The 23,911-nt window shown below is 36.7% G+C and overlaps 1 protein-coding gene across 2 annotated transcripts in view; it reads right to left on the minus strand.

Moving 5' to 3' along the window:
• The window catches only part of LOC149746965 (cAMP-dependent protein kinase inhibitor alpha-like), a 107,633-nt gene that overhangs the window by 63,441 nt on the left and 20,281 nt on the right, over positions 1-23,911 (minus strand). The window lies entirely within an intron of this gene.

A 23,911-nucleotide genomic window follows, 5' to 3' on the forward strand; every position in this document is an offset into this window, starting at 1 on the left:
TTTTTTTCTTTTTTTTTTCTTTTAGTTTAATTTTTAGCACTTGTTATCATTGCTGGTTTGGTTGCTCTCTTCTTTCATTCTTTTTTTTATTTTTTATTTTTAATTATTTTATTTTATTTTTTATTTTATCTTTCTTTCTTTTTTTCTTTCTTTCTTTCTTTCCTTCCTTCTTCCTTTATTTCTCCCTTTTCTTCTGAGCTGTGTGGCTGACAGGGTCATCGTGCTCTGGCAGGGTGTCAGGCCTGTGCCTCTGAGGTACGAGAGCCAAGTTCAGGACATTGGGCCACCAGAGACCTCCCAGCTCCACATAATAACAAATGGCGAAAGCTTTCCCAGGGATCTCCATCTCAATGCTATGATCCAGCTCCACTCCACGAGCAGCAAGCTACAGTGCTGGACACCCTATGCGAACAACTAGCAATACAGGAACACAACCCCACCCATTAGAGAAAGGCAGCCTAAAATTAGAATAATGTTACAGACACCCTAAAACACACCACAAGGCACAGTCCTACCCACCAGAAAGACAAGATCCAGCCTCATCCAACAGAACACAGGCACCAGTCCCCTCCACCAGGAAGCCTACAAAACTCACTAAACCAACCTTGGTCACTGGGGGCAGACACCAAAAACAATGGGAACTCCGAACCTGCAGCCTGCGAAAAGGAGACCCCAAACACAATAAGTTAAGCAAACTGAGAAGACAGAGAAACACACAGCAGATGAAGAAGCAAGGTAAAAACCCATCAGACCAAACAAATGAAGAGGAAATAGGCAGTCTACCTGAAAAAGAATTCAGAGTAATGATAGTAAAGACGATCCAAAATCTTGGAAATAGAATGGAGAAAATTCAAAAAATGTTCAACAAGGACCTAGAAGAACTAAAGAAGAACAAAGAATGATGAACAACACAATAAATGAAATTAAAAATACTCTAGAAGGAATCAATAGCGAAATAAATGAGGCAGAAGAATGGATAAGTGGCCGGGGAGATAAAATAGTGGAAATAACTACTGCAGAGAAGAATAAAGAAAAAAGAATGAAAAGAACTGAGGACAGTCTCAGAGACCTCTGGGACAACATTAAACGCACCAACATTCGAATTATAGGGGTTCCAGAAGAAGAAGAGAAAAAGAAAGGGACTGAGAAAATATTTGAAGAGATTATAGCTGAAAACTTCCCTAATATGGGAAAGGAAATAGTTAATCAAGTCCAGGAAGCACAGAGAGTCCCATACAAGATAAATCCAAGGAGAAATACAAGACACATATTAATCAAACTATCAAAAATTAAATGCAAAGAGAAAATATTAAAAGCATCAAGAGAAAAACAACAAATAACATACAAGGGAATCCCCATAAGGTTAACAGCTGATCTTTCAGCAGAAACTCTACAAGCCAGAAGGGAGTGGCAGGACATACTTAAAGTGATGAAAGGGAAAAACCAAGATTACTCTACCCAGCACGGATCTCATTCAGATTCAATGGAGAAATTAAAATCTTTACAGACAAGTAAAAGCTAAGAGAACACAGCACCACCAAACCAGCTTTACAATGAATGCTAAAGGAACTTCTCTATGCAGGAAACACAAGAGAAGGAAAAGACCTACAATGACAAACCCAAAACAATTTAGAAAATGGGAATACGAATATACATATCTATAATTACCTTAAATGTAAATGGATTAAATGCTCCAACCAAAAGACATGGACTAGCTGAATGGATACAAAAACAAGACCCATATGTATGCTGTCTACAAGAGACCCACTTCAGGCCTAGGGACACATAAAGACTGAAAGTGAGGGCATGGAAAAAATATTCCATGCAAATGGAAATCAAAAGAAAGCAGGAGTAGCAATTCTTGTATCAGACAAAATAGACTTTAAAATAAAGATGATTACAAGAGATAAAGAAGGACATTACATAATGATCAAGGGATCAATCCAAAAAGAAAATATAACAACTGTAAATATTTTTGCACCCAACATAGGAGCACCTCAATACATAAGGCAAACTCTAACAGTCATAAAAGGGGAAATCGACAGTAACACAATCATAGTAGGTGACTTTAACACCCCACTTTCACCAATGGACAGATATTCCAAAATGAAAATAAATAAGGAAACGCAAGCTTTAAATGATACATTAAACAAGATGGACTTAATTGATATTTATAGGACATTCCATCCAAAAACAACAGAATACACATTTTTCTCAAGCCTCATGGAACATTCTCCAGGACAGATCATATCTTGGGTCATAAATCAAGCCTTGATAAATTTAAGAAAATTGAAATCGTATCAAGTATCTTTTCCGACCACAACACTATGAGACTAGATATCAATTTCAGGAAAAAATTTGTAAAAAATGCAAAAACATGGAGGCTAAACAATACACTACTTAATAACCAAGAGATCACTGAAGAAACCAAAGAGGAAATTAAAAAATACCTAGAAACAAATGACAATGAAAACATGAAGACCCAAAACCTATGGGATGCTGCAAGAGCAGTTTTAAGAGGGAAGTTTACAGCAATACAGAGCTATCTCAAGGAACAAGAAACATCTCAAATAAACAACCTAACCTTACACCTAAAGCAATTAGAGAAAGAGGAACAAAAAAGCCTCAAAGTTAGTAGGAAGAAAGAAATCATAAAGATCAGATCAGAAATAAATGTTAAAGAAATGAAGGAAACAGTAGCAAAGATCAATAAAACTAAAAGCTGCTTCTTTGAGAAGATAAACAAAATTGATAAACCATTAGCCAGACTCAACAAGAAAAAAAAGAAGACTCAAATCAATAGAATTAGAAATGAAAACGGGAGAAGTAACAACTGACACTGCAGAAATACCAAGGATCATGAGAGATTACTACAAGCAACTATATGACAATAAATTAGACAACCTGGAAGAAATGGACAAATTCTTGGAAAAGCACAACCTTCCGAGACTGAACCACAAAGAAATAGAAAATATAAACAGACCAATCACAAGCACTGAATTGGAGACTGTGATTAAAAATCTTCCAACAAACAAAAGCCCAGGGCCAGATGGCTTCCCAGGCAAATTCTATCAAACATTTAGAGAAGAGCTAACACCTATCCTTCTCAAACTCTTCCAAAATAGAGCAGAGGGAGGAACACTCCCAAACTCATTCTAGAATGTCACCATCACACTGATATGAAAACCAGATAAAGATGTCACAAAGAAAGAAAACTACAGGCCAATATCACTGATGAACATAGATGCAAAAAACATAACAAAATACTAACAAACAGAATCCAACAGCCCATCAAAAGGATCATACACTATGATCAAGTAGGGTTTATCCCAGGAATGCAAGGATTCTTCAATATATACAAATCAATCAGTGATAAACCATGTTAACAAATTGAAGGAGAAAAGCCATATGATCATCTTAATAGATGCAGAAAAAACTTTTGAAAAAATTCAAAACCCATTTACGATAAAAACCCTCCAGAAAGTAGGCATAGAGGGACCTTACCTCAACATAATAAAGGCCATATATGACAAACCCACAGCCAACATCATTCTAAAAGGTGAAAACGTGAAACCATTTCCACTAAGATCAGACACAAGACAAGATTGTCCACTGTCACCACTATTATTCAACATACTTTTGGAAGTTTTAGCCACAGCAATCAGAGAGGAAAAAGAAATGAAAGAAATCCAAATAGGAAAAGAAGAAGTAAAGCTTGCACTGTTTGCAGATGACATGATATTATACATAGAGAATCCTAAAGATGCTACCAGAAAACTACTAGAGCTAATCAATGAATTTGGTAAATTAGCAGGTTACAAAATTAATGCACAGAAATCTCTTGCATTCCTAGCCTCTAATGATGAAAAATCTGAAAGAGAAATTAAGGAAACACTCCCATTTACCATTGCAACAAAAAGAATAAAATATCTAGGAATAAACCTACCTAAGGAGACAAAAGACCTGTATGCAGAAAACTATAAGACACTGGTGAAAGAAATTAAAGCTGATTGATGGAGAGATATACCACGTTCTTGGATTGGAAGAATGAACATTGTGAAAATGACGATACTGCCCAAAGCAATATACAGATTCAATGCAATCCCTATGAAACTACCAATGGCATTTTCCACTGAACTAGAACAAAAAATTTCACAATTTGTATAGAAACACAAAAGACCCCGAATAGCCAAAGCAATCTTGATAAAGAAAAACGGAGCTGGAGGAATCAGGCTCCCGGACTTCAGATCATACTACAAAGCTACCATAATCAAGACAGTGTGGTACTGGCACAAAAACAGAAATATAGATCAATGGAACAGCATAGAAAGCCCAGAGATAAACGCACATACATATGGTCACCTTATTTTTGATAAAGGAGGTGAGAATATACAATGGAGATAAGACAGCCTCTTCAATATGTGGTGCTGGGAAAACTGGACAGGTACATGTAAAAGAATGAAATTTGAACATTCCCTAACACGTTCAAAAAAAATAAAATCAAAATGGATTAAAGATTTAAATGTAAGGCCAGACACTATAAAACTCTTATAAGAAAACATAGGCAGAACACTCTATGACATAAATCACAGCAAGGTTCTTTTTGACCCCCCTCCTAGAGAAATGGAAATAAAAACAAAAATAAACAAATGGGACCTAATGAAACTTAAAAGCTTTTGCACAGTAAGGGAAACCATAAACAAGACGAAAAGACAACCCACAAGCTGGGAGAAAATGTTTGCACATGAAACAACTGACAAAGGATTAATCTCCAAAATTTATAAGCAACTCATGCAGCTCAGTATCAAAAAAACAAACAACCCAATCCAAAAATGGGCAGAAGACCTAAATCGACATTTCTCCATAGAAGACATACGGTTTGCTAACAAACACTTGAAAGGATGCTCAACATCACTAATCATTAGAGAAATGCAAATGAAAACTACAATGAGGTATCACCTCACATCAGTCAGAATGGCCAACATCAAAAAATCCACAAACAATAAATGATGGAGAGGGTGTGGAGAAAAGGAAACCTTCTTGCACTGTTGGTGGGAATACTAATTGATACAGCCACTATGGAGAACAGTATGGAGGTTCCTTAAAAAACTAAAAATAGAACTGCCATACTATCCAGCAATCCCACTACTGGGCATATACCCTGAGAAAACCATAATTCAAAAAGAGTCATGTACCACAATATTCATTGCAGCTCTATTTACAATAGCCAGGACATGGAAGCAACCTAAGTGTCCATCAACAGATTAATGGATAAAGAAGATGTGGCAATATATACAATGGAATATTACTCAGCCATAAAAAGAAATGAAATTGAGTTTTTTTGCAGTGAGGTGGATGGACCTAGAGACTGTCATATAGAGTGGAGTAAGTCAGAAAGAGAAAAACAAATACCATATGCTAACACATATATATGGAATGTAAAAAAAAAAAAAGGTTCTTAAGAACCTGGGGGCAGGACACAAAAAAAGACACAGACGTAAAGAATGGACTTGAGGACATGGGGAGTGGGAAGGGCTGGAACGAACTGAGAGAGTGGCATGGACATATATACACTACCAAATGTAAAATAGATAGCTAGTGGGAAGCAGCTGCATAACACAGGGAGATCAGCTCAGTGTTTTGTGACCACCTAGAGGGGTTGGATAGAGAGGATGGGAGGGAGCTGCAAGAGGGAGGCGATATGGGGATATATGTATATGTAGAGCTGATTCACTCTGTTATACAGCAGAAACTAGCACACCATTTTAAAGCAATTATACTCCAATGAAGATTTTTAAAAATAAAGGAAAAAAAAAAGAAGATAGATATATAGTTTAAAATGATGTCTATAATACTTCAAACCGAGCATTCATGGTCTGAGAATACTTATTTGTCCATACATTTTTTACAAAGTTGCTATATTCTAGGCCTTAAGAATAACTTCTTTTAAGTTAGAAAACTCAAATTATCATTATTTTCATTATTTGATCACAATGGAAGAAAGTAAATGATCAAAAGATCATCTTTTTAAAAGATGGTAACTAGATCACCTGAAAATTAAAAACAAAATTGTTACCATCATAACTGCCGGGTGAAATTTAAAAGCAAAACTGAAATATTAAGAAGGAAAAAAGAATGCTGTAAATCATAGAATATAAAATAGGTTTAAAGGTTTAATTTGGAAACAGAAAGCTTTAAATAATTGAATTATTTTAAACATAGAGTGAAAATAATTATTTCATTCAAGAAATTATTAATGATCTACAAATAAAGCTAAGAACACAAAAGAAAATAAATAATTGTGCTGAAAGGAGAAACAAACAATAGTAGGAAGAGTACTGTTGACAAATAGACACAAGTAAGAGAAAGTTAGAATTTAAACTGTAATAAAATATAGCCAATGTAGCCCTTCACAAAGCTAATCAAGAGAAGAGAACAAACACAAATATAAAAACTAGACATGAAGCAGATTATATGAGAAACAGATCTTTTTCATTTAAGAGACTATATATACAACTTGATATAAACATTTCAATTAAATGCAAAATTACCTGGAAAATATAAAAATAAACTAAGGGTTATTGGGATTATATGAAATCATCTGTGTGAAACTTTTGAAAATTGTAAAGCACTGTCTAATTTAAAGAATCTTTCATTCAATAAAGGAATTTAAAGAAATAAACTACTATTTCAAGAATATATTAAAAATTCTGAACAGGCTATGTATGAAATAAAAGAACTTCTCATCCATGAACTTCTCATCCATAGGGTTTTGAAGTTAATTTTTTAAATTGTCATAAATAATTTAATGATATGTGAACAGTTTAAGAATACAGAAAAATAGGGAAATTTCTTTTGTTTGATAAATCATTGAGAAAAGTCATGTAGATCTCTACCTTCTGGCTGTATTTCACTTTCCTTTTTGATTTTAGTATATTCAGATTTTATACTTTTCCTTAAGTGGACTGGAAATTTATATTTTTCATCAATAATTTTCAGTAATAATTTTCAAAAATTATTACTAGAATTACTAGAATAACAATTCTATTGACTTTTTTCTATCTGATAATAAATATACGGTCTAATGGTGCACCTTTTTAATGATGTTGGGTTTCCTCAAATATTTCAGTAGTGGGTCCATCTTAGACTCTCCCCTGAGTCTGCTGTGAATGACTGCTTGGGGGTTGAGATATAGTGTTCTGTCACGAATGATATTCTGGCTTGTTTACAGTGAGAGCGAAGAATGGAGGAGAGAGGCATGTTCTCGGGGGAATGCCTGGGTGGCTAGTCCTCTGGGTGTGGGTTCTTCCTAGACATCATTAGCATCCCAGGCCACGGTCTCTTGTTCCACACAGTCTCATAGGAGACTGCCTTGTCAGATCTTCCTGGTCATTGGTGTGTGTGCGTGTGTGCGTGCGTGCGCACGTGTGCCTACGTGTGTGCCTGTGCACACATACACACAAAAGACTACCCACAGAGTTTTCTCTGCTGCAGGACTGCATCTCATATTCATGTTAATTGCCCCTGAATTCCTTTTTTGTGCTCAGACTCCATCACCTTTAGGCAAGCATCCTCTTTTTACAACATTGTTTTCCCATGAATCTACGAACAATCAGTGGCATAAACTGGATGGTAAAGGGCACAATCAGAATCCAAGTGTGTGAATTTGTGAATTCTCCCACTAAGTTCCCCTTCAGATCCGCTCAGTGGACTAACTCAGTCCTGCCTCTCATATGAAATCTCAATGAGGTTCAACAGCATTTTTTTGTTATTTTTGCATAATAAAATAATTCTTTGTTTCCAGGTAATAAAAAACCTACACTGAACTAATAATGACATGACCATGATCAAACTCTAAACCAATTAAATTTTCTGTTATGCTCTAACCTAGATTGTCTTGGATCCTACAGATACAGGTTCTAGCAATGAAATCTTCTGATTTTTTTTTTAAAGGAGCAAATTTTTGTTTTAATATTTATTTATTTTGGCTGCTCTGGGTCTAAGTTGTGGCTTGTGGGATCTTTGCTGTGGCATGCGGGCGCTTAGTTGCAGCATGTGGGAAGTCCCACCTTCTGGGTGTTATACAGTTCCCAAAATGACCTTTCCTTTTCTAACTAGCATTTGCACCTTCTTTAGAGACCTTGAGCTGCAGTTCCTAGGACTATGGGACAGAAATCTCCTTTAGCTGGCCTCTTGAAATTTCTCCCCTCCCCTGGGCTTTTGACAACCTATCCTTTTGTTTGGGATCGTTTATACTTTTCAAGTCGTTCTTCTTGGGCAATTTCCCTTTGAGGGCAACACTAGAAGCTCCCTCATCAGCCCACATCTGGTTCCCAGGGAAACAGGTCATCTGTAGACAGTAGCTTTCTCTTAACCTTCTTTCTCTTTTCTCTGCCAACTCGGTCAATCGTCATGAAAATTCTACGGTAGAAGTTAAACACCTGTCTGCACATCTCAAGTTCCAGAGAACATCAATCCAATCTTTCTGAGTGCTTTAGAGATAGCTTTTGGTGTGCACTGTGCTCTTCCTTCCAAAACCCCTCCTTCTCTCATAGGGACCCTGATCAGTATTTCCAAGGGATTCTCCTCTAGAGGCCTCTTCCACATCAATTCTCACTGTAGGACGGTGACAAGCAACAGATGGCAGAACACATTTTATAATTTCTTAGCATGCTCTTCATGCAAGATCTAACATCACATTTTAGATTGTAAATATTTTTGACAATTATTTTCTGTTTGTCTCTATTTGAAACAGAGACTGGTTTTCAACTTTTATTACATTTGTCAAAAGTTTCAATCTGATCTTGTCTTCTACATACCTAGTGGGAATCTTCATACTATTTTCTATTAAATTAAGAGGTAATTTTCTTATTTTTCTGCCCAGTTATGATTCATAAACTAAGTACCATATCAAACATTTCTAAAGATCTAGAACACAAATGGAAAACTAAAAGCATGGATTCAGTCCACAATCTGAAAATGGAAGTTTCTGAGTAGTTTTATTGCTCATAGAACGTGTTACTTTACCTGCCATCCATCTACATCTTTTAACCAGACCAGCCATATCTCAAAACATTCAACTGTATAGATAAAACCCCTTTGTTAAACGTACAATATTCTTTATAGAGTTTCTGTGATGCTCCAGGCACCCTTCCAATGTTCTAATGATCAGGGAAATGGCAAAATATCATGGATATCGATAGATAGATGATAGATAGATGATAGATGAACAGAGATAGAGCTGCAGACAAACATGTATATCATTAAATAAGGGAGGATTAACGAAATAATATGGAATCACAACATAAGGAAACCAAAAGGCATATATGTGTGTTTGTGTGTGAGCAGCGTGAAGTATAATATTAGGCAGACATTACTCTTCATCTCTTGACACTTGGTCTTGGGTCAAGTGTTCATCCAGGTCATTTTATTTCTAGTTGAATCAGAATTCTGTAAGCACTGCCAAGTTTGGAAAGGTGCCATAACTTGAAGCTGTCAGAGTCAGTGCTATAGATTCTCCTTTAGCCATGGCAGTGAAATCTGCTGCCATATGGCATTCTCATATTTTCAGATGGTCATTCAAGACATTAAGTGAAGACCTTGATGTTTTGTCTATTTTCTAAGGGACCAGATATCTTACAACCATATCACCTATACTTTAATTGTCCCTGAGCATTCTGTAAAATTTCTGCATCATTTTCCTTTTTCAGTTGATGCTTTGTTCTGCTTTGTTCTGCTGGTGTTGTTTCAATATTATATCACAGGTGATGTAATATCTAATAGGCTGCAGTGCTTCCTATTGTATTATTATGTTATGCACAAAGGGGCTGCCCAATTAAAGCATAGTGATTCCGTTCAAAAATATTGCCTACTTGCCCAACCATTTGAAAACATTTCTTGGAAATAGTGTGAAGGTTAGAACTAAGGCAGAAATTGGTTCTCCAGAAGCTCTCTATTTTTGGTTCCAAAATTTCCTCTTTAAATGGAAAGCAAGCTTTTAGGGACTCAGCCTCACCTTTATGCTTAGAATTAGGAAAATACTCCTCCCCTTTCCAGTCTGACAGCTGTAAGCAGTTGCCAGGTATCTGTACCATAGAAAGTTGGTGCGTGAAGACCGACATGTCAGTGAGGGCCCAAAGAAACCGCTCACCCGTTCCGGGAATAAGGGCACTCCAGGAAAGCTGGTGAGTGGCCATTTCCAATTCTAAGTCTCTTTTCATATAAAACAATAATGATAGTAGTAAATTAAGCATCGCAAGTCCCCTTGCTATAGTGCTGAATTGCAAGGAACCTGGCTTCGGTGCCTGTGGAGTGATGGCATTCCCCAATCTCATTACTGGAAACTCTGCCTTTTCAGTTAACATTTAGTGGAGCATGCAATGTTGCAGGTAGAATTTTCTTTCTGTTTAAATAATGACTAACAGCAAGTTGGAGTCCTCTTTATCTGGAGGAGGATGGATAGGGCCATTCATTCATTTTTGCATATATTGGGCAAATTTTCCTAAGTACCTGTTCTATGCCAACATGACACCCTTTGCTAAGGGAGACAAGGACAGTATCACTCATGATCCCAAGAGCAGAGATGCGTGTATTGAAAGGTTCAATTTTATCTGACGTTTCCCTTAACTTCATCTCTTATTAGGCAACAGTAATACCAGACACCATTTTTGATTACTTACTATGTTCCAGGCACTGTGCTGAGCACTTCCTAAACCAGCTCATTGATCGCATTATTATTTTTGCATAAAAACACCATTTACAAACTCAGAAACTCAGTCTGAGTGGTTAATATCTTGCTCAAAGTAACATAGCCAACAAGTGAAGTAATGTCGTAAAGTCATATCACAGTTAGCAAGTAAAATAATAGATCCAGGACCTCAATTCAGATTCATTTCACTCCACTGTCACTTATCTTAACTTCTATTCTATACTGCCTTCAAAGTACTATATCGAAATTGAAGTTCTTGCATCTTCAAAGTAAAGCAGAAGTCAAAGTAAGTAAGGGAGAGGATCAGTTAGAAACACCATAAAGCCAGCTTCTACATCAGAAGCCCGGGAAACATCGTACATTATTCTCTCCTCATTCCTCACATGTAGATCTTTTGCAAGTGTTTGTGCTCTTACACCAGCTTCCTGACATGTTTCTCTGTCTCAGGTTTTGTCCCAATAATCTATCCCCTGAATTATCACATGATGATCAACCTAATATCCAAGTCTGACATGTCACCCTTATATGGAGAACTTGTTAAAGGCCTTCCATCATCTGGTCCAATGCCCCACATAAAGCATGGGATGTAGCCCCTTACGCTTCATCTCCTGCCATACCCTTGCTTCCCAGTAGAGTCCTCGGTGGTACAAGAGTATGTATATTTTTCTGCACACATCATTCTGTTCCATACATCCTTTTTTCTTTTTAATCAAATATGTGCTTCCTTTCTCCTTGGATGCTTAAGTACCTCTCTACATTTCTAATAACCCAGCACACATTTCTATCTTAGCACTTCTCATATGAGATTAAATATAACTATTTTTGTGTTCTTTCTCTCCCATCAACCTGGGCTACTTCAGTGCTCAGGCCATGTCTTTTTCATATTTGAACTTTCAGTGCTTAGTCAAGGGTCTAACAATACATGTTTATTAAACGAAGTAAGTCAAACTGACAGCAAAAGCAACCAACCAACAAAAAATCAAGAGATATTCCTTGTTTTTCTAGTAGAACATAGGAACTGCTTTGGCAAATAAATTTGGTGATGAATCAAAAGATCCAGGTGTTTCTCTCAGGTTTCCCACAGCTTTACATTCATTCGTTATGTAATTTCAGACCAACCACTTTATGATTTGAGGTGAATCTCAATTTCTTAATTAGTTAAATGGTTGCACTGGCTCACCCTTGGGCATCATTCCAGACGTAAATTCTATGGCTACCATTCTAACTTCCCTGCAAACTAGAAATGACATTTCAGTAGATATAATTCTTCTAGAGGTCACAGATATGAATCAAACCAAGATCTACACATAAAGAACAAGAGAAACATTAAAAAAAAATTTGTTTTGTAGGCAGAAACTGCTTCCCCAACCCAACTATCCACCCTGAAATGACATGCCCATAGTTTAAAGGAACTAAGTAAGAAAATGTGGAGAGAAAATTGCAACAAAGCACCTCAAGTAGAAATCAAGCCCTAATCATTGGGACAGTATCATAGCCTTAATGCATCTTTAATGTCTTACCTTATTCTACCTGAAAATCTGCCAGAATTGGCCTGCTTTCTACCTTTACACCTAAGGAACATATTGAAAGCTTACAGGGCTGAAGATTCAGGGGCAGTCATCCTTGGCTCCAAGAAGCCCTGCTTCCTCAGTGAAACAAAGGTTTAGCTTGAGAAACAATATCAGCTATGGCACGGGACTCCACATGAAAAGTCCCTCATTAGTGTGGCTGGGCTGTCGGTTTTCTGGGGCAGGCACAGCATTCGTTTCTGTAGCTGTAACATACTCAAGTTACTGGTGTTGGAAAGCTGTCCAAGCAGTTTATGAAAATATCAATGCGGAGTCTGCCAGAGTCATACACACTGTATTTCAGTCAATTCCCTCTACTTAGAAGGCTCAAATTTTAATTCTAGAAGTTGGGGACTTTATGGGTTGGTTGAACAAAAGGACATAAAAATTTATTGTCAATTTGTACATTGTTGAAGGTTTAAGGCTTTGGTAAAGTGATATTTGGTCACAGTTGGCTGGTTCCTAAAACTAGAATCCTTTTGAGGTTATTAAGAATCAATTAAGCATTGTTCTCCTAGGTATTGCCATGGCCCCTTGGTGATTTATACAGGGTTTGAACATTCATAGCTTCTTTGTAGGTGCAGTATAAATGGGTCTGATTTAGGTCAAGGACAGTCTTAAAACTAAAGAGTGGATCTCAGGGACAGACTAATGAAAAGCTTTACAAGAAATTCTCTCAACTATCTTCTCTGCATGTGCCCAACTTTAAAGTATTTAGCAGTTTCCACCAACCTTCTCTAGAACAAAGCAGCAAAATTAAGGACCATATTTATTAAAGACCCAATAAAAATTACACTGAATTAGAGAAATGGAACTGAAAGTACCCAGTTTATAGTAGCGTGGAGACTACTCAAATTTGTCTTCAGAAAAGGAGACAGTTTTACTTGAAGACATTATAAAAGTCTTAATTTAAAAAAATCATGGTTGAGGGATACATTAAAAGCAGATCATAGGTCTCAGCTTTTAGTGAATTTATTTTGAACCTCCTGAAGCAGACACTTCAAATTTTTACATTCTAATGAGTGAACTAAAAACATATATTTCAAAGCAAATAGCACTCATAAATTACATTTATGACACATGAGGTTGCTGACTGCTGTGCAGGGAGCACAGAGTAATGGTTCTAATATGCACTCTAGCTTGATTTTCTCAGTTCCCAACATGTTCTAATTCCACACTACAAACCTTTAAATGGCAGTTATATTTTAATTAATGTGATTATGTGCTGCCATTAGCAAACCCTCCCCCAGCACATTTCTCCTGCCAGGCCCATGATGCCCGTAAACCATTAACATAAAAGGGCTGTTTGCTTATTAAATTCATCTACACAAATAGGCAATGGTTGCAATTGTTGATTTGCCACTGAAAGAACAGAATGAGAAGGAGCTTCCCCTGCCTGGCACTTGCAATTATCTGGTGTAATTAAGTCTAATTTATAAAGCCCCCCTCAAATGAGAAAGTAACAATCTTTGTTAATTAACAAGAGCATTTGTAAAGCTCCTTAACTCCATCATTCACAGTCTCCTGGAAAAAGGGGAGCATGTGGCTATTGCAATGGAACATGTTGCATATGTGTATTTGTGCATTAATCTGTTTAGAAGGTCTAATGATTGAAATGGGAGCTAGAAGTGGATGTTATATTACTGAGGAAAGAAGATCTACTGTTTTCATTTATCTTTACAGCAATGTGAGTGCTTTGTCATTATCTTCTGCACATGGTTTCATTATTCTGATACAGCGCTGTGCATTGCCTCATACCATCAGGTCCATAAGCCTGCAGGGTACAAGGGCACTTATCTTTCCTGATGACTTTTGAATCATTTAAAACAAGTTATTAGTGAAACAATTAAAATGATATTAGTTCACAATTGTATTTACAGCTGGCAGGCATAATGGAACATTCTGAACAGCAGTCGGGGGTTCTCAGAATGGATGGAAAATGCTGTTAATCAGAGACAAGAGAAACCTCTAAAGAAAACCGAAATTGCAAGAGCACATTAATTGTATTGGAGCATTTCATTTAATTGAGAACAAAGGGAAGGTAAAAATCATATTATCAATGTTTTATGAACATGAAGAAATAGAAAAATTACTATGTCATCTGTCACACCTATTCTACTGGAAGTGAAAATTTAAAAGGCAGTATTTAACTTTAACCAGAGCAGGCCAAATGCATCATGTTGTTATACATTTTCATTTTCAAAGGGAGCGCCAAAATAAAATATAACAAATTAATTAACTCATAAATACACAGGAAGACTGTTGGGCAGGACACACACCCACATGGGAAGATTCCAGTGAAGTTTCGAGGTGGTTAAATGACTATAAAAGACAATGAAGGTTGCCCCTGCTCCATTCCATTCATGATTCTTAAGAAATTACTGTGATCCGATTTTCTGCCAGGAGACAGATAATATAATACATTTATATAATGTGTTATTTCTTCATTACCTTCGGTGGTAGAAGTCCCTGGAATTTATCAGACATGGTTGACAATATATAGGCAGATGACTAGCCAACTTCTCCTCTCACATAAACCAATCTGAAACATGCCCTGACCGGTATTGGGAATGGGAACCATTGATCACACCACACTCTATGTGTGGAGGGTGTTGATATGTGTTTGAAGGAGGTAGAAGTGAAAGACTAAAGTGGGGGTTGGTGACAGTTATAATGAGGTTGATTGGAAGAAACATGACTCATATTTGGGAACTCAGATTTTGTCAGCAGCTCTTTGCAGGAAGCAACTCTTTGCAGGAGGCCCTTTGTTCTGTCACTTTAGCAAAGCTATATTTTAACTTAACATTTACACCAAGTACCCCCATGCTTCACTAATCTCCAACCTAAGCATACCTCTCAAATCTTTTGATCACACAATGCCTTGTCTAACCTGTTGATTCTTTTCTTATGTTGAAGAAGTAGGAATGAAGAATAAATAGTTAATGGGTGGCTAGATCTCTTCCCCAGCTTCCCCTTCAGTAATCCCATGGGCAGACTGTGTGAACAAGATAGCATCTAAAGAAAGATCACAAGAAGTCAACAAACCTGCACACAAGGGAAGATGGCAAAAAATCTGGTCCCCTACCTCAATAATTAACTAAGATTATTCCCCACTTTTCCCTTAAAAAACGTTCGTGGCCAAGCAGAATCACTGGAGTTGGTTCTTGGACATGAGTCCACGTTCTCCCCAGGTTGCTGGTCTCCTGAATGAGCAAACTTTCCTTTTCCAACCAACAGCTGTCTCTTGAGCATTGGCTTTTGAGTGGTGAGCAGCCAAATCTGAGGTCGGTAACAGTTTCTTCAGTGAAAATCTAGTTCATTAAACCAGTGAGCTGGTCTCTAGTTCAAATCAGTTTATTTGTGGGTTGTATTCAAAATATGGACCCTGACATAGGTAGTTGTATTGCTATCAACAACTTAAAATCTTTAGGTTGGACAAAAATATAGAAAGTCCAAAGAGCATAAAAATAGCACTAGCTATCAACCTAACCACTATGACTCCAAGATGGCAGTTGTGTGGATAAGCATGCCACAGATTGGGAACAGAAAACAAGTTTTTATATACAAAAATAATTTAAAGTGGATATTAAAATAGTGAGATAGGTTTCCAAATGAGGAAATATTTTATTGACCGAGAAAGTCTGAACCCACTGAAATGATTGCATCACAGTATCATTAGACAATTTAAGGATACTTGTAGAATTGTGACTCTCAAAGGAATAGATTATAATAGTAACAGTTAATCCTACTGAGTTCTTATTGCAGAACAAACATTCTAAATTTGTGAATTGACTTTACGGAAACTATATAACATTTCTCAAAAAACTATGAAATATTAATATCTTCATTTTATAGATGAGGAAATTTAGGTACAGAGATTTATGTAACATGCCTGAGGACACACAGTCAGTCACTGGGAGAAATCCTTCCCAATTGGTTAGACAGGTTATAATCCATTTAACTGAATATTTGTACATATATATTGTTCTTAATCATGTATCCTCTTCCACTGAGAAAAATATTTAAAAATAAATACCCTATGAGAATTTCACTATATTAATTTCTCTCGCTCTGAATTTACAAGCTATATATTTTTATTTATATAAAAATAAAATAATTTTTGGTCTTAATAGATCAGATAATTAAAATAACATTTTTCTGGCTGTATTTTATTGTCTGCTGACTCGTAAAGTGGGGTGGTGGAAGCTGGAGAGGGAAAGGGTAGTGAAAATATGATGGAGTACAAAAGTTAACTGTCCTTCAGATTTTTTCGCCTTCTGGTTTTCTCCTATTCCCACTCCCCACCCCAGGTACATGGAGTTCTCTGGTCCCAGTACTATTCCAGTTTGTGGGGAAAATGGCATAACTATGACTGACTGAAGTGACTACCTAGTTATTCTGCCAGTAGATCTGAACTGGTTTAAGCTCACTCTTATGGCAAATTTGCCTAGAACATTATGTATACACTTGACTCTTACAATAAGTAAAGTTTATGAATGGCTGTTTCTTGGCTTAGTGTTTTTAAACTGCAACTGGTACCAAGTAATAGACTGATGGTTTAGGGAAATACTTCATAATCTGTAATACAGTGCTTTAAAATTTTCTCCTGAGAACATATAAAAACAAAAATATAACACTGTTAACTTTTTGTTCAGTTGTTTTCAATCAAAATTCCAGAGTGTTTATTATCCTACACGAGACACTAGGAGAAATATTTCATACATGACACGTAACCGTGGTGACAGGATAAGGCATAAGATGATAGTTATTGGGTCTATACAAGGAGACAAAATGGGATATGAATATTATGATGAGTCTCGCCATCTTGCAATTCTATCTTATTTTGAAGTACTAGGATCCACTATTTGATGAAGAGAGAAAAATTAGTTATATGCGAGCTTCTTATCTATGTGCACCATTCCATTCGTTTTACTTAAATCTTTCTTAGGTATAATGGAGCCTCTTTAGAGAAGGAAATCTCAAATGACAAAGAATCATTACAAAGAATTTAATGAGACACAGCAAGTGTGAAGTTCAGTGTGAAGGAAAGATGGAGTTGCTTTTATTTGTCTGTCCTGTTATTCACAACATCCATAGTGAAATAAGCAACAAGATACAGATTTAGTTAAACATGCTGACTAAAGAAAATACAGAAATACTCAATACACATGCTGTTAAACACTGAAATCGGCTATCCTGAGAGCTTGTTGGATTTCCTAGTCTGAGAATGTTAGTAATTGTGAGAATTACTTGTTTAGTCTCTTATGAATCCCAGAAGAGGAAATTAGATAAAGGAGACCTCTTCTAGACGGAAGAGTTTAAGTAATGTTTATTAAACTATATATATATATATATAATCATTAGATAAAAAGTTGTAACCCAAATATATAGTTCAGCACCTACTTACACATTAGAAGTTCCCTAAATATTACTCTCTATTACAGCTTAAAGTGCTTTTTAACTCTTAAAATGCTCTCATTATAATTGCTTCAATGGACAAAAGCTTCTAGCATTGAAAGGCAGAATTGTGTGCCATTGCTATTCTCATTGTATAAAGATCAGTTTAGGACTTCTCTGGTGGTCCAGTGGTTAAGAATCCACCTGCCAATGCAGGGGACACAGGTTCGATCCCTGGTCTGGGGAAGATCTCATATGCTGCGGGGCAACTAAGCACCTGCGCCACAACTACTGAGCCCACGTGCTGCAACTACTGAAGCCTGCGTGCCTAGAGCCCATGCTCCGCAACAAGAGGAGCCACCGCAATGAGAAGCTCACGCTCCACAAGGAAGAGTAGCCCCTGCTCACCACAACTAGAGAAAGCCCGGGCGCAGCAACCGAGACCCAGCGTGGCCAAAAAAAAAACAAGATCAATTTACACAAGATGTTTAATGAAAAAAAAAAAAAAGCCACTGACAGACATTGTTGTTCTATATAATCAAATGCAATGTTTTAATTTAATGGCAAAACGTAGCCACCATTAGAAGGGGGGAAGGTGTTCTTGCTTTGTGATAATGTCATAAAAATTTGACTCGCAAGATATACGGTAGAACTACTTTCAATGTTCCCATACTCACAAGGATACCCATATACGTGTACCCTTACTACAAAACTTAATTTCAGAATAAAGCAAATTTTAGTGAAAATTATGCTTCTCAAGACAGGTAATCAAGATAAACTGAATTTGTCATTGCCCTACAGCATCCTTCCAGCTGGTGGTGCTGTGTGCTCAGGACTAAATTCTACTTAGCACACTTTTTTCTTGGAGTTGGTCCTGGCTGCAGTCTGCTTCCCAGCCTTACCACCCTTAAGACAACTGGGAGCCAGGGACACATACTAGGCAATAAAAATAATAACAGTAAGAATATTTTTTCATATTATCTTTCCTTTAAGCATCCCCAGCTTATGGTTAAATATTTATTAGCAAAAAAGTATTAAAATTCACTCAAATAGGTTGTTTTCCACATTCTAGGGGTCTTTAAGAACAGGTCACAGGCTGATTTTCAGTTCCTTCTATTGATTCTTCAGAATTACTGAATAAGGAGAATAGGGATGGAAAAGAAGACATAACTTCCCTAATAAAACACTTCGTTCTGCCTTCTTTTTCACTCTTTATTTACAGAGAGAGAGAGAACAGAGCAAATGGTGGGAAGCTGAAATGGAGTCTGAGACCAGGACTGCAGTTTTCCCTCACTTTGCCCAAATTCCAACACTCTTAAATATTCCTCTAGTTTCTCCATGGCCATAAAAAAGCAGGAAAAAATGAGGAAGTCAGGAACATTATTGTTTGGTTACACTAGTAATAGGTCTTTCCTTATTGATGATGGAATTCAGTGTGGTTTCATAATGGGTCCAGTTAAATTTAATTTATGTTTTCTAAGTAATGTGAAAGCAATGTCAGACTCTCCTCTGTGTTTTGAGAACAGTCTTTCAAGTTTCTTTGGTGTGTTGATATGTTACTAGAACAGCGAGTTACCAAGTGAAACATTCTCTTTGACGGAACTCCCTTAATTCCTTTGTTTGACTAACTTCAAACACTATTTTCTAATTGCGTTTAATCTAATTACAACACATCTCCTGTTCCTATAATCCCTGGTCACTACTGAAACTTCTAGGCTCTGGAGTTATTGCCTGTCCTTTTTATTCTCCCGTGTTTCTTTGCTTCATCTCTCCCTGCTTCTGCTTTCCTCCCTCTCAGTCCTTCACAAGGAATATTTTGAAACTTTATGCAATAGTAAACACTCTTATACTCATCGTTAACTCATTATTTATCACAGGATCCAAAGGTAGGAAAGGCTTTCTCTCGCTTCCTAATCACGGGTTGCAGACCACACGTGCTATCCCACACACCACACTACTTTCCCTCATAGCTGCCGCCTACTGTTTTCCTGGTGACTGCTCTCTGGTTAAGGATTTGTGTTGCCTTTTGCGATACCCAGACACCATGTTCTGTGACATCACTCCTCATACAGGCTGTCCATCCAACCGTCCACATTTATGGTTCTTAACATTTTTATTTTAACTTGATAGAAACAATCCTTTATTAACACAAAATTGTCCTCTTCTTTGACGGATAACTACCTCTTTATGCAAATGGCCCAAACAGCTATTCCAGAGAGGGGACCTACAGAAAATTTGATTTGCAGTCGGAGGCCACAGAATCTTATTAGTTCATTGGAGGAATATCACACACAGAGAGAAATACACCTGCCTTCCCTGGGTGGTGTTTAGAAAATCTGATTCCTATTCCTCTACATTTGCAAAAGTACAAATTTTATAAAACACTATCTAGACACAGCCACACCCACACAGAAAATCTCAAATGCCCAGGTTTTGATCTTCCCTGAGAACCCCGCCCACCCACCCACTCATGCACTTACAGATGCACAGATTACACACTCAGTTCAGCCCTCCATTCCCATGAAAATATCATGGATTTGTCATCTAAAAATGCCATCAGATCAAAAAAAGCAGACTCTAATTCCTTCCTCTTTATTCAGAACTATGTAATCATTCTGACTCTCACACGCTCTCACTTAGTGGCACCTCTAATTATTTCCGTTTTCTACTTACCCCTCCTACAGCTTTCTCCACATGCCTCACCCCACTCATCAGCAACCCCTTTTGCTCTCACATCTACTGAGTTTATATCGTAGTGCTCAGGAGTTCAGGGACCATAAACTACCCATTTCTCCATCTACGTGAAGGGTGCCAGATGGTAGTACAACTAGGCAGAGCCATCCTTAATCACTATGAAATCTTAACGTAGCTTCACGCTGCTAACTTGCTCTTATCTCCAGCCCCGCCATGTATTTGAGTTTGTTCCTGGCACAGGTGGTCATGAGAACCATACACCTATCAATCCCCTACGTCTTCGATCTCTTCTGTCCTCCACTTGTAGAACACAATTCTAAATCAAGTACAGAGTCACCCTTTTCATCTTATATACCTGTGCAACTAAGTGAACTGTTGGAAAAAGTACAACAGCTTTGAAGACTGCTCTTGCTTCAAACCCACATTTTCTAATCTACCTCATCTTTTAACTTTATTTAACACTTCACTCTCTTGGTGTATTATAATAGCTCTTTGTTGAGAAGATAGAGGCCCTCAGGTATTGACTTGAGTATCTCTGTACATTCTTATCTCTGCCATCCACCGCCAGACAATAGGATGTCCCGCTTCCTGTGTAAACTTGAGATTTCTTCCTTCCCTATTATTCCATCTTCAGCAAGACCAGGGTTATTTTGCTTTCCTTCTCTCTGTCTTGCCTTCCTCCTGTCTGTTACACACACACACCCCTGTCAAAGTGATTTTCCTAAAACACAAATACTATCACGTCACCACTCTCCTAAAATCCTCTTCAGTAGCTCTCCACTGCTCTTAACTTAAGTCTAAATATTTTAACTTAGCTTTTCAGACCCTGAATTACTTGATTCCAGATGTCTCATCTCTTGCACTTAGCTCCTGTTGTGTTAGGGCTTTTTGCTGAATCTTTTGCCTAGAGCACTACCCTATCATCTACTGTACCCTTCACTTTATAACCAGGCTGCTCTACCCTCCAATGAGCCACTCCCCTTTCACCCCACCTCAGGGTTCATTTGACACTTCAGATTTCAAATTACACTTCTACTTTCTCTAACAAGTTATTGCTGAGCCTCCAGACTCCTACTGGGTGACGTGCTCCCATGAAATCCTGTGTTATCCCCAACATAGCTTTTATCACAGTTTGTTTTATTTTTTGGTTTCCTTGTCTGTTTCCCACTAGACCCTAAGTACTATAAAGTCAAGTACTCCATTCATCTTTTTCACTCATTTTTCTTAGAAGCCAAGCATTAGGATGTGACACATAAGTATTTTGTGAACTAAACAGCACTAGAATTGACCCAAGATCATAAAACTAAGAGCACACATAGATAAGCAATTCAAATCTGAAAGGACTCACAAGAGGATATGGCCTATTTTGCAAAGACAACAAGGCAGAACGGATGTGTTATTTAATAAATAAATAAATAGATAAATAAATAAGGTCATTTACCGGAAAAAAAAAAAGGACATAAAAGAATCAAGGTAAATGTTCTTTGGTAAATGTTACCAAAATTCCTAACTCTTTAGGAATTACCTCATGGTTTACTCCAGAGTGAATAAGGAATACTCAGATTAAAAAGACAGCATTTGCTTACACAACCTTACTATAGCCTGACCTCAAGTTCCAGAGCAAGTTGAGGGCTTTCTACAGAGAATACCATAAATCTCTTTAGATTACCAGACGCATCAGAGGATCTGGAGAACCTATGGGCTGTGTGAGAATTCCAGTGCACAGACTGGAACTATTTCGAAAAATGGTTGACCATCAGAAATAAGTCCCTATACAAATTTTCTACACTGAGGTACAAGAGACATGGAAATTGTGTATTATTATTTTTGATTGCTTGACTGTTTTTATTGAATATACCCAGTGCACTCACACTGGTTGAAAAAGATTTCTTCTGTTTTTGTTTAATACATTTACATTGTTTACATGAGGTGATCTCCCTGTATTAATTTTAATTATAGATTTTATTTATTAAGTGCCAATCATACTAGGCCCAAGGTCGGAGTGAGAGAAGACAAAGATAGAACCTTGCATTTGGACTGGTTCTTTCAGAGAGAGAATGGGCCAGCAAACTGTCAGCAGGGCCATGACTATTTTGGCCAAAAATTATCACAGATAAAACTAGTGCTATCTCAAGGTTATTTGAGAAATAACTATTCAGTTATTTGGACTAATTAATGGTCATAAATAAAGTCAGTGCTGTTTACTTTGCCTTATTCTGGGTTTTGTGATTTGAAGAGAAACAGAAAATTCTTTCAGGACCTACAGAATTGCAATTAACATGTAGAAATATTTGAAAAAGAATACATCTGAAAGCATAAAGATATTTGAATTATTTTAAATTATTTAATTATAACATATTAATATCAAATATAAAATTAGTTATTAATATAAAATGTCAACCTATTTAAATTGTAACATAGTCTAATAGACTATGTTAAGAGACTATAGTCTCTTGTATAAGAAAGGTCTTGAGGTTAATGGGTCTTAATTTCAGTGGGAACAAAAAAAAGAAGAAATGAAACTACACTATGAATAAAAATGTCCTCATAGTAAGAGTGGCTAAAATTAATACAGATTATTTAAAATAGAGTATTCATATAAAAGACAAATTTTATGAAAAAGATTAGTAAATTCTCAAAGATTGCAGAAAAATTATATTTACTTACTTCATGCCACCAAATTGGAATAATTCCCTATAGCCTTTCTCAGAGCTATTTTGAAAATTAACTCCTGGTAGTAACAGAGAAACAACGAAACCTAAAATATACATCAGTCTATATACTCCATGGAAGTGATTATTAAAGTTTTATTTTCAACCTGAGTTTTAAAAGACCAATCTATGACCTGCTGACCTGTAGTCATTGAATAAAGTTCTGTCAGTAGGTATTTTAAGGTAATGTTGCTGAGCTATTTCATTTATATATATATATATACACACACACACACACTCTGACTCAGTTTTCCAATAACTGGAAGGCTTTGCCATGAAAATTCTAATAGCAAAGAATTATCAAGCTGTTACCATGAGTCAGAAACTGACCAGTGTTTTTCACATATATAACATGGTGGTTCCTTAATTGTGAACTCCTTTTTACTTTTAAAGATTATTTTTTGCACAAGTGTTTTTCAGGGAAATACATGCAGCTTTGATATTTGCAAAAGCTATGGATGGAAGAGCCATCAGGGGTTTCAGAAGTACTTTGACATGTCAAACATATTTTACTTTTTCATTGATAAAGTTAAATTTGGTGTGTAGGAGTTCGAGGCCCAATAGTAAGACAAAATTTTCAAACTCAGTCTATCATGAAAGGAAAACTAAAAGAACTTCTTACCTAAGACTTATTTATGTAATAGACTATTTTACTTCCATTCTCAATAAAAATGGTCCTGGAGACCCTTTTATTTTGAAATGGTTCTTGGAATCGAGATCCGTCAGACTCATCTGTGAATCTTGTTAAATATCTAATGCTATTAAATGTTACAGGTGGCCAAACTGTCAAAGGCAGGAGCTCCAACTTTGTTAAATGTTCTACATAAGATATT

The sequence above is a fragment of the Delphinapterus leucas genome, chromosome 17, assembly GCF_059928025.1.
Source record: "Delphinapterus leucas isolate spDelLeu-1000000601 "Yukka" chromosome 17, BTC_Dleu_Yukka2, whole genome shotgun sequence".
Taxonomy (NCBI): Eukaryota; Metazoa; Chordata; class Mammalia; order Artiodactyla; family Monodontidae; genus Delphinapterus; species Delphinapterus leucas.